This window comes from Fukomys damarensis, unplaced genomic scaffold, assembly GCF_012274545.1.
Source record: "Fukomys damarensis isolate Sample0158 unplaced genomic scaffold, DMR_v1.0_HiC HiC_scaffold_30, whole genome shotgun sequence".
In the NCBI taxonomy this organism is placed as follows: domain Eukaryota; kingdom Metazoa; phylum Chordata; class Mammalia; order Rodentia; family Bathyergidae; genus Fukomys; species Fukomys damarensis.
In genome coordinates, this window is record NW_022900942.1 from 8,600,926 (window position 1) to 8,607,684 (window position 6,759).

The 6,759-nt window shown below is 35.9% G+C and overlaps 1 pseudogene; it reads left to right on the plus strand.

The window, feature by feature from the left end:
• Window positions 1-5,927: 5,927 nt before the first annotated feature.
• Window positions 5,928-6,759, plus strand: part of LOC104849261 — a 1,402-nt pseudogene continuing 570 nt past the window's right edge.

Below are 6,759 nucleotides of genomic sequence, written 5' to 3' on the forward strand. Positions count from 1 at the left end.
TGAGTGCCCTGGAACACCTTTGAGAATTCGTGCCTGTTTCCTCCAAACTTCTCCCCTTGCACATTTGTCCTGGGATGAGTTTGCTTTTGCTTTCATAAGTTACAGTCACACATATAACTATATGGTGAGGTCTGTGAGTCTTCTAAAACAAAAAAATCATAGAATTTGAGCTTCGTAAGACTGACCTACTGGACCTTAAAACATGAGACATGATTCTAGGATTGCCCTTCCTCTTTTTGACCTACCACCAGCCAACAAGCCCCCAATCTATCAAAGGCAGATTCCAGTTGAAAGGAAGCCCCACTGAGATGAAGAGAGAGAGAAGAAAAAGGGCTATGGTATAATTTGAAGTCACTGGCTCCAGTTGCTACCACTAATATTGAACATTAGTTCAATTAGCATAAATCCTCACAGTAAAAGCCTTGTGTAAGTACTTATTATTGGTACACCATGTCTGGTTTCAACAAAAATTATAAAGCGTGCCAAAAGGTAACATAAAATACAATCTAAAAGATGGAGTGATTGCCAGAGACAAAGCCAGATGAGGCAAATGTGGGGGATATGATTAATATCTAGAAAACTCTAATGGAAAAGCTAGACAGCATGCAAGGCTGATGTGTAGCATCACTCAAGAAATCAAAATTATATGAAGTGATCAAAAGAATTCAAGCCTTAGTAACCAATATTAAGAGCAACTTCAATGGGTTCATCAATAGTAGAGTTGGCTAAAAAACAACCAGGAGAATCTGAAGATAGGTCAATAGAAGCATCCCACACTGCAAGTTTAAAAGAAAAGTTAGTAAGAAAAAGTGGACTATTCATCAGAAATATTACTTCTATCTAATTGCCCCCTTGAAGCTTGATAGGTGGAGCTTTTGGGAGGTGACTGGATCATAGATATGATACTGAGTCGAGGGTATGTGATACTGGATCATAGGTGTGTGATGTTAGATTAGTCCACCGATGGGATTATAGCAAGGTGTGAAGTTGGGAGGTGAAGCCTGATGGGAAGGGGTAGGTCACTGTGGGCAAACATATGTATTTCCCTCCAGCTACCTTGAGCACTTGGTACCTCCTGGCTGCCCCATCACGAACTATTTCTTCTCTGTGATGCCCCTCTGCCATGCTGCCGTGCTTGGAGCCCACCGACTGTGGTCTGAAAACTCTACAAACTGTGGGCTAAAATAAACCTCTCCTTTTTTAATTATGACTGTTAGGCATTTTGTTCCAGCAATGAGAAAGTAACTAAGACAGAAAACAAGCAAGCAAGAAGAGAATGAAATTAAATGATGAACTTAAAATTAAAATTGAATTAAATTATGAAAGAAAAATTGCCAATCCAGAATGATATATGCAAAAATTATCCTTCAAAAGCAAAGTAAAAATTAGACTCTGTCAGCCAATAAAAAATGTAATTTATAAAACACATTCTTTAGTCAAAACTTTCTTTCTTAAAAATGAAAAACAGTCAGAAAATTGTGCTACTGTAAAGGAAAGGGGATGGTTTAGAAAAATAAATAAATGAAGGTAAAATAAAATAACTTACTTTTCTATTCTCAATTAATCTAAAACATAATTACTTAAAGCAACAATAACAACAATGTATTTAGTGATTATAACATTTAGATAAAGCAAAGGGCAGCAATGTCACAAGGGTGAGAGGAAGGAAAAGTTAAACCCTTCACTACACAGGTGGCAATGAGGTGTTCTTTGGTGGCAGATCGATATTGTGTTTTAATATACTAGTAATCCCCAGTCAACCACTGGGAAGAGTTTTAAAAGTAAGAATAAGTGGTACACCAAGAGGAAAGATAAATGGGATCATATAACATGTTCAAGGAAAACTAGAGAAGGCAGAAAAGGGGCACAGAAAGAACATAGAAAAGTGCAACAAAGAAACAGTTACAACGATAACAGATTTTAAACAAGTAAATTGTTTAAGCAAACCAGTTAAATGACAGATCATCAAACTAACTGAAGAAAGATTAAACTTGATGTTGCTATGGGAAATCCATTTAAAATCTAAAGACACAAATGGGTTGGGTAAAGAGATTTGGAAAAGTGTGCACTGTTAAGGAAATCAGAAGCAAGAAGACACATGAATGCCACACTTCAGAACAGGTGCTTGGCAGGGATAAAAAGGAACATCAAGAGTGGTAAAGAGGTCATGTCTCCTAGAAGAAAATCCTAACCTGTATATACCTACTGTCTGGACACCAGAACACCTGAGCAGGCCCAGCAGGCTGAAAGTGATAAGGATATGGGTATCCTGAACAGTTCCATCAGTCAGCCTGGTCCAGCTGACACTTAGGGACCACTCCACCAGCAACAGCGAAACATACATGCTTCTCACATGTACATGGCACATTCCTAGAAACAGATCCCATACAGACCTAGGAAACACAATGAAAGAAATTATTGTACAGCTCACAACCAGCACTTGAAACAACTTAGGCCCAGCCCAGCATGGAGGAAGATTAGCCCGGTTCAGATATTGCTGGGTTCCGTTTGCAAACATTTTGCAAACAAAGGCAGTTTGCATTGTACCCAGTGGTCCAACTGAGGATCTTGTTCTGTTCTACTTGCAGTGTGAAACTTGTGCCAAATGAGGAATGACAACACGAAGGACTGTCAGAAATGATTCTCTGGTGCTCAGAAGAAGGCAGGTACTCAAAACCTTCCTGTAGGGTCTTCCAAAATTTGTTATGGTCTCTAGAGAAATTGTAAAAACAACTGCTCAGGCACATATCTGAAAGAAAACATAAAACTATCACTTAAAAATGATTCTCTCAAGTCTCACAGTGGAAGAAAAATGAAAGAGAATTGATTCAAATTCTCCAGGGTTTTATGTACATTATAATATCCCAAATGTCTCTGAATGACTAACTGGAAATGATATCACTGAATGTGCACAACAGAAAATTGGCGATAAGTACTTTACAGTTTATGCCACTAAAGAGAAGAAAAATGAAAGAGAATTGATTCAAATTCTCAAGGGTTTTATGTACATTATAATATCCCAAATGTCTCTGAATGACTAACGGGAAACGATATCACTGAATGTGCACAACAGAAAATTGGCGATAAGTACTTTACAGTTTATGCCACTAAAGTAATTGAGATTATGAAGCAATCTCTCCAGGGAAAATGAATTGATAACCTTTGCCAACATCTGCCACAGGTTTGGAAATGGGGCTTTGAGAAGGTCTGCTGGCAGTGAAATCTTGATGACTACACTTTACCTTGAGTGTAGGATGGTGGTAACTTTTTCCTAGCTTTAGAGTGAGGTAGGGAAGATTTGCTTTTACTCATAAAAATATTCTTTAGTCTGCAAGCACAAATATACTTAAATCAGTATTAAATACTAGTACAATGCACATGGAAGTTTTTATTACTATTACATCTGCTTGACAATCGCAATATACGTTTGTGGGATACAATGTACAATGTTATATTTAGATACATATAGAGTGAAGAATGATTAAATGAGGCAAGCGTATTCATCACCTCTCTTGCCTGTCATTTTCTATGGTAAGACATTTGAAACTTATTCTTCAGTATCTAAAAGTATGCATTACATCTTGTTGGCAATTGTCTCCCTGCTGGGCAATAGACCTGGAAACCCACTCTTCCTGCTTCTCTGAAACTTTATACCCTTTGATCAATAATTCCCCAGCCCTCTCTCCACACAGAGCCCTCCAGCCTCTGTCAACCATCATTCTGCTCTCTATTTCAATGAGTTCAATATTTTTAGGTTCCAAATCAAATTGAGATCATACATTGTTTGCATTTTTCTCCTGGCTTACACTCAACCTAATGTCCTCCAGATTCACCCACATTGCTTTGAATGACAAGATCCCTCCCTTCTTTAAAGCTCAAGAGCATTCCATGGTGTATATATACCACATTTTCTTTTGCCATTCATCCACTGATGCTCACACAGATTGTTTTCTTATCTTGGCCATTGTGAATAATGGTCCAATGAATATTAGCATAACATATTCCCTTGATAAGTTTATCTCAATATTTTGGAAAGTATACCATAAGTGAGATCATTGGATCATATGTACATCAACTTCTAGGATTTTTTTTTCCACTGTTTTTGTTTTTGAGGAATTGCAATACCATTTTCCATGGCATCTATACTAATTTACATTCTTAGGAGCAATGTACAAGGATTCCATTTTATCCACTTATTTTTTGTGTGATTATTATAGCCATTCCAACAGGTATGAGATGATGTTTTATTGCAGTTTTATTTTATATTTTATATTTTATATTTTGCTGATGACTTATTTTTCATGTAACTGTTGGCCATTTGAGGTCTTTTTTTTTTTTGAGAAGTGTCTATTGATACCCTTTTCAAATATCTACTTTGCAAATACTTCCTGCCGTCCTGTGGGCTGTCTCTTCAACTCTGTTGATTGTTTCCTTAGTTGTTCAGAAGCTTTTTGATTTGATGTCAGTCCACAGTCACAACAATCTTAAGCAAAAAGCTGGCAATATCATACTGTCTGACTCTAAAACATATTATGAACTACAGTCAAAACAGCAAGGAGTTGGCATCAAAACACACACAGCAACCAAAGGAATGGATAGGATAGAAATCTCAGAATTAAACTCATACATTCATAATCCGCCTTTAATAGAGAAAGTGGCACTGTTTAATGAATGAAACTGGATATCTGCACACAAAGGAATTGAATGAAACATTTGTCTCAAACCACATACAAAAAAATCAACCAAGAATGTATTAAAGACAACTTTAAAATCTGAAACAGAGGGCCAGGGAGTTAGCTCAGTGGTTTCTGGTACCTGCTTCGTAAGCACAAGGACCCAAGTTCAATCCCTGGTATTAAAAAAAAAAAAAAAATCTAAAACTGAAAACTACTTGGAAAAAAAAATGGCACAGTAGCTCTATGACATTAGTCTAAGTAATAAGTATTTTTTGGATAAGATCCTACAAATAAAGACAAGGAAAGCATATTATGTCTTGGTTTTGGGTTATAAAGTATCAAATCTGAACCTTTGAAAGATAAAATCCTTAAATATAAAGGAATTTTATTTCTTACCCCATTGCAACTGTTCAGCATTACTATAGTCCAAAAATTAATGAGCAACAAAAATTATAAAACAATGAAGAAAGAAGTTGAAGAAGACACTAAAAGATAGAAAGACCTATCCAGGTCATGCCTCAGTAGAATTAATATTATTAAAATGGCCAGATTACCTAAGAAAATCTATAAATTCAATGAAATTTCCATCAAAATATCATTGATATTCTTCAGAGAACTAGAAGAAAAAAATCTTAACAATCCCCCTCTGTTTGCATGGAAACACAAGACCCCAAATAGTCAAAGCAATCCTGAGTAATAAAACAAAATAAAATAAAATAAAATAAAAAATGCTCATGGCATCACCATACCCAATATGAAAATATATCACATCATAGTAGCAAAAACAGTATCAGTGTAAAAATAAACACATAAACCAGTGAAAAAGAATAGAGGACCCAGAAAAAATTCAGCAGTTACAGATATCTGATTCTTGACAAAGATGCCAAAAATATGCACTGGAGAAAAGATAACATCTTTAACCAGTGGAGGTAGAAAGCTGGTGTATATGGTTGAAATTGAGGGGTCACATCAAATTATAGCAAAGGAAATAATTAATTAAGGAGACAGCCTACAGAATGGGGAAAAATCTTTGCCAGCTATTCTCTGACAGAGAATTGATTCCAGAATATATAAAGAACTCAAAGATTTAATTGCACAAGAACACAGCTGCATCTAATGAGGCAGGCTATAATCCAATCACTTTGACTTTTTGTCTTAAATCACCTTTGAGTTTATTGGCTTAGGTTGATATCAGCACAAACATACCCTGTTAGGTGCTTACATTGTGAAGCTTCATGATAACTGGAAAATATGAAAGAAATTATTATATTTTTAAAAGTTGAATTATGCAATCACTGCACTACAAAGAGGAAAAATGACTTTTTCAAAGATATCGATTCTGATGATGATGGACTACTGTTTGAAAATCAAAAACTTAGATCAAGTAAAAGTTCCAGAACTCTGAAATACAAAGATTTCTTTGATCCAGTTGAGAGTGATGAAGACATATCAAATGTTCCTGATGATAATCTGAGTTCAGACAGAGACAAGCAAATTGGTGAAGAAAGAACCAAATGAAGAAAACATTTCTAAAATGGATGAAGATGATGACCTTGAAGATGGTAAAAAATATAAAGAAGATTCAAAACAAATGACCCGTGCTTTGCTGGATGATGAGGAAAATGAAGATACAGCTGTGTTAAATATCAAGGAAGATTTCGATGAAATTAAATCCTCTTTTGAAAAGACAAGACAGGATAAATGAAAACATTGCATTTTAGAGAAACAGTTATTGGGAAAATGCCTTGGCAGCTTCAGGGGTAAGGGATGATGCAGAAGCAACCAGAGAACAGTCTCCTGGAGGGGAACCTGCACTTTGACTCTGCCGCCCACATGGCCTCTGCAATCACAGAGGAAACTCCCCTCCAACTAGAAGACACCACTAAGCAGAGAACTAAAGATCAGGCTTGGGATAATGCAGTCCATAAAGAAAAACCTGAAGAAGATGTGTATGAATATAGGAAGTGCTTAGCATTAGATCATGAGAAAAGTTAATTGAGTCTTGCTGAAATTTAAGAGCAGGAATACATGAAGCTCACCCAGAAAAAAAAAAAAAAAAAAAAAAAAAAAAAAAAAAAAAAAA